Raw genomic sequence first — 6,000 nt, 5'->3', positions numbered from 1 at the left:
GGTGGTTCCTCTTAGGTTTTTTTGTTTATTTTGTTTTAACCTAATTGCCTCATCCCAAAGAACTTTCCAGCATTAAGTTCAGTAAGTTCAGGTAATAGTAAGTTCCCATTGGCTCCTGGCTCTTCAGGTGATGGTCAGAAATGCTCTTTCATCTTTTCTGTAGACATGCTTCTCTCTCCTGGGGTATCCTTTCTTTAAAAATCCTCTTCATTTTTTTAAGGCATAAACTTCTGCTTGACTCTGATAATCCTGTGCAATAAAGACTAGACCCATGGATTTAGGGGGTGCTGTTTCCCTATTCTTCCAGCCAAATGAAGGTTAATAATTGGTATGTAATTTTGCATCTATGCTCATTAGTAATATTGGACAGTTTCTTTTTGTGTGTGTGTGATAGCTTTGTCTGGTTTTGGTATTAAGGTGATGCTGGCCTCATAGAATGAGTTCAGGAATGTTTCTTCCTCTGCAGTTCTTGGGAATAGTTTGAGAAGGATGGGTGTTAATTCTTTAAATATTTGTTGGAATTCACCTGTGAAACCATTTGGTCTTGGACTTTTGTTGGGAGTTTTAAAATTACTGATTAAATTTTATTATTGGTAATTGGTCTATTCACATTTTCTATTTCTTCCTGGTTTGGTCTTGAGAGGTTGTATATTTCTAAGAATTTGTCCATTTCTTCTAGGTTGTCCATTTTATTGGCATAAAGTTGTTTGCAGTACTCTCTTATGATCTTTTGTATTTCTGTGGTGTCAGTTGTAACTTCTCCTTTTTTCATTTCTGGTTTTATTGATTTGGACCCTCTCCCTTTTTTTCTCGATGAGTCTGGCTAAAGGTTTATCAATTTTGTTTATCTTTTGAAAGAACTAGCTCTTAGTTTCATTGATCTTTTCTATTTTTTTAAGTTTCTACTTCATTTATTTCTGCTCTGATCTTTATGATTTCCTTTCTTCTACTAACTTTGGGTTTTGTTTTTTCTTCTTTTTCTTGTTCCTTTAGGCGAAAAGTTAGGTTGTTTTAGATTTTTATTATTTCCTGAGGTAAACATGTATTACTATAAACTTCCTTCTTAAAATTGCTTTTGCAGTGTGCTACAGGTTTTGAATAGTCATGTTTTGTCTGCACTTGTCTCTAGGTATTTTTTGATCTCCTTTTTGTTTTCTTCAGTGATCCATTGGTTGTTTAATAGCATATTTTTTAGCCTCTATGTGTTTGTGTTTTTTGCACTTTTTTCCCTCTAGTTGATTTCTGGTCTCATAGCATTGTGGTTAGAAAAGATGCTTGACATGATTTCAATTTTCTTAAATTTATTGAGACTTTTTTGGTGACCTAGCATGTGATCTATCCTGGAGAATGTTTCATGTGCACTGGAAAAGAATGTGTATTCTGCTGCTTTCAGATGGAATGCTCTATATATCAGTTAATTTCATCTGATCTAATGTGTCATTTAAGGCCAGTGTTTGTTTATTGATTTTCTGACTGGATGATCTGTCCATTGATGTGAGTGGGGTGTTAATTTCTTCTACTGTTACTGTGTTACTGATGAATTCTTTCTTTATGTCCATTAATATTTGCTTTATGTTTTTAGGTGCTCCTAATTGGGTACATATATATTTACAATTGTTATTTCTTATTCTTGGCCTGAACCCTTGATCATTGTGTAGTGTCTTTCTTTGTCTCCTGTAACAGCCTTTATTTTAAAGTCTGTTTTGTCTGATACAAGTATTGCTACCTCAGCTTTCTTTTGATTTCTATGTGCATGGAATAACTTTTTCCATCCCCTCACTTTCAGTCAGTGTAGGTCTTTAGATCTGACATAAGTCTCTTGTAGGCAGCATATATACAGGTTTTGTTTTTGTATCCATTCAGCCACTCTGTGTCTTTGATTGGAGCATTTAGTCCATTTACATTTAAAGTAATTGTTGATATGTATGTTCTTGTTATTTTGTTAATTGTTTGGGGTTTTGTTTTGTTTTGTAGGTCTTTTCCCCCCTTCTTTTGTTCTCTTCTCTTGTGATTGATGATGATCTTTAGTGCTATATTTGGATTCCTTTTTCATGTGTGTATCTTATGTGTGTATTATAGACTTTTGGTTTGTGGTTATCATGAGGTTTATATAATGCTATCTGTCTATCCATGATTGTTGCTGATCTCTTCATTTCAAATGCATTTTAACAGCCCTGCATTTGTACTCTCCTCCCATCACAATGACTGTTTTTGAGATCATATTTTATATCTAATTGTTTTAATGTATATCCCTTAACTGCTTGTTGTGGATAGAGACAATTTTACAACTTTTCTCTTTTAACCTTCCTCCTAGCTTTGTGTGTGGATGATTTCCTATCTTTAATGTATGTTTGCCTTTACTAGTGAGCTTTTTCTTTCATAATTTTCATGTTTCTAGTTCTTTTTTGCTTAGAGAAGTTCCTTCGACATTTCTTGTAAAGCTGGTTTGATGGTGGTGAACTCTTTTAGCTTTTGCTTGTCATCCTAAAGCTTTTGATCTCTCCATCAAATCTGAAATGAGAGCTTTGCTGGGTAGAGTATTCTTTGTTGTAAGTTTTTCCCTTTAATCACTTTAAATATATCATGCCACTCCTTTCTGGCCTGCTAAGTTTCTGCTGAAAAATCAACTATAGGCTTTTGGGAGCTCCCTTACATGTTATTTGTTGCTTTTTGCTTTTTAATATTCTCTCTTTAATTTTTGCCATTTTAATTATAGTTTATTTTGGTGTATCCCTCTGGGTTAATCCTGGATGGGACTCTCTGCTTTCTGGACTTGGATGACTGTTTCCTTTCCCGTATTAGGGAAGTTTTCAGCTATTATGTCTTCAGATATGTTCTTTGACCCTTTCTTTTTCTTTCTGGGATTCCTATAATGTGAATGTAAGTATGCTTGATGTTGTTCCAGAGGTCTCTTAAGCCATTCTCATTTCTTTTCATTCTTTTTTTTTTTTTTTTCTGTTCAGCACCAGTGATTTCCACTACTCTGCCTTCCAGCTCGCTGACCCGTTCCTCTGTATCATTTAGTCCACTGTTGCTTCCCTTTAGTGTACTTTTCCTTTCAGCTATTGTATCCTTTATCTCTGTTTGGTTGTTCTTTATGTTTCCTAACTCTTTGTTAACAACTTCTAACTTCTCTCTCTGTGCATCCATTCTTTTCTCAAGTTCTTTGATCATCTTTACAATCATTACTCTGAACTTTTCACTGGGTAGACTGCCTATCTCCACTTCACTTAGTTCTTCTAGGGGATCCTTTATTCAGAACGTGTTCCTCTGTTGCCCCATTTGCCTAACTTGCTGTTTTTATTTCTATGTGTCTGGTAGGTTGGTTATGTTTCCCAACCTTGGAGAAGTGGCCTCCTTTAGGAGACATCCTTTGCATCCCAGCAGTGCACTCCCTTCTTGTCACCAGAGCCACATACTCCAGGGGTGCCCACTATGCAGGCTGTGTGGGGTCCTTCTGTTTGGCAGCAGACTATGTAGGTGGTCTGGTGGGCTTGGTTAGCTCCCAGTACAGTTGGCTGCCAGACCCTGCCTTGCATGGAGGCTGTTGGCTGCTGCTTGGCAAGGCTGTTGCTGACTGTAGAACCCCAGGACGCCCCAGGGCCAGTGCTGGCTCACTGGTAGGCAGAGTCAGGGTCTAGAAGACTCTGGGGCTGTTGCCAGCCCACAGGTGGGTGAAGCCAGGTCCTGAGGTTAGGGCCAGACTCCTATCAGGCAGAGAAGTGTCCTGGAGTCTGGTTGTAGGGCCCAGGGATCCCAGAACTGGTGTCAGGTTGCTGGGGGAAGGGGTTCCTGACACAGTTGGGTATAAAGTCCAGGGTGTCCTCAAGTTTTTGTTGGCCTGCTAATGGGCATGGCCCACCACCCACCTGGTCTCAGGGTTAAAGGTCTGGCCTGCTCTGGGAAGACTGGATCTGCAGACTGTGGGATTGTAGTTTTCTTGCACCTAATGTCTGCCCCCTGATGTGTGAGGCTGGTCCAGAGGCTAGAGCAGGCTTCATGGAGGACAGAGTTGGGGCCCATGGAATTCTGGCACCGATGCCTGTCCGCTGGTGTGTGCAGCTGGGCCCTAGGCTCTCTGGTGGACAGGGCTGTCCAGGGGCAGCTGTGGGCTCATGAGGTCTTTAGACAGCCTGTCTGCTCATGGGTGAGGCTGTGTCCTTGCCAGCTAGTTGCTTGGTCCGAGATGGGGGGTGGGGGGGTGGGCGGCTCCCAGCACTGGTGCCTACAGGCTGGTGGGTAGGGCCAGCTCTTGGTGCTAATGAGCTAGAAGGAGGATTCCACACTGGTACCCAACAGTACCAGCATCCATATAGTAGAGAGATCTCCCAAGAATGGCTGCTGCATCTGTGTCCCAGGATGAGCCACAGCTGCCCTCCACTTCTCCAGAAAATTCTCCAAAACCAGCAGATAGGTCTGGCCCAGGCGCCTACCAAATTACTGCTTTTGCCTAGGTTTTTTGTGTGTGCCCTTTAATAAGAGTTACACCTCTATTTCCCCTAGTCTTATAGGAGTCCCAGAATCAAGCCCCTCTGGCCTTTAAGGCCAAATGCTCCCAGGGCATGTCTTCCCAGTGCAGGAATTCCTGTGGCAAGAACCTCTGTAATGTAATTATTCCCATTTGTGGGCTGCCCACCTAACTATATTGTGGGCCCACCCCTACTACCAGTTTTCGTGGTTCCTTCTTTATGTTTTTATAGATCGTTTCTGATAGGTTTCAATCTTTTTAATGGATGATAGTTTTACAAAGTTGTGATTTTGGTGTACTCATGAGAGGAGGTAACAGCAGGGTCCTTCTGACCCTGCCATCTTGGCCAATCTATCCATCGGTCAGGAACATCTTTGATATAGTTAATTATGTTACTTTTGGGGGTAACTTTGTTGCTGTTCCTATTGCAAATGGTATTTTTTCTTCATTATATGTTGCCAGTGTACTGAAATGCATTTGACTTCTGTTTATCAACCCTAAATCCCATGCCTGTTAGTGCTTTTGGAGTTGGTAATTTGGAAAAATCACAATCTGTGAAAAGTGAATTGTTTCCTCCTAGTCCTTTCACCTTCTTTCTTTTCAGTCTTGTTGTGCTGGGGACATGGGGAGCTCAAGCACAATGGTGAAGGGAGCGATCCAGCTATCCTCATCTCACCCCAGTCTTGAATGGAATACTTCAAATATTTCATTTGCTCTGAACTTCCTGTAGATATCCGTTGTGAGGTAAGGGTAGTTCCTTTCTATTCCTAGTTTGCTAAGGGTTTCTACGGTTTGTTGTTGAATACTTTTTCTACATTTATTGACATAACCTAGTTTTCCATCTGTTACTGATTATTTGGGTTTCTCTACCCCCTGAAAGATGAGAAAATAATTTACAGTATAAAGGAAACCTTGAGATCCTTTTAGTGCTTGTTTTTGTAACACACACTGGCTGGTATGGAGACTGAAACCCAGAAAAGCTGCTTACCCAGCCTCATGGCCCCTCGTTTGCTTTCAGGCTGGGCAGTGGACCATTCCCAGCAGGTGGGGGTTGGCAGAGCTGCTGGCCAAGGGAGGCCAAAGAGGCCTGGCTGTCAGGTGCAGAAAGCACAGGCCAAGGGGCCAGGAACACGGGGAACCCAGAAGACATGTGACTTAGCTGCCATACTGCAGAGGGGACAAGGTAGGCACCTCTTCCCCATCCTTGGACATGTCCAGCTTTACCTGCAATCTGAGGGTCCCCTTCCTAGAGCCCCACAACAAACCTTAAAGCAGGTAGACCGTTCCCAGTGGGCCATTCAGAAAATGAAGAGAGTAATTTTTACTTCCAAAGAATTCCAGACTCCAGGAAAACACTGGAGGAACAAGATCTCCTGTAACAGGTTTTCCACATGGTGGAGTCACTGGTGTGAAGACATGAGCTTGCCCATGACTGACTGACTGTGCACTAAACAACTCTGTCCACTGTGTAGGGGGATCTTAAGACCCAGGGAACTAGGCCTCTGAGACACAGAGGCCACTGTCTTCACATC

The sequence above is a fragment of the Vicugna pacos genome, chromosome 13 (genome assembly GCF_048564905.1).
Source record: "Vicugna pacos chromosome 13, VicPac4, whole genome shotgun sequence".
In the NCBI taxonomy this organism is placed as follows: domain Eukaryota; kingdom Metazoa; phylum Chordata; class Mammalia; order Artiodactyla; family Camelidae; genus Vicugna; species Vicugna pacos.
The sequence above is the reverse complement of the archived record's forward strand: the minus strand, read 5'-3'. Positions refer to the sequence as shown.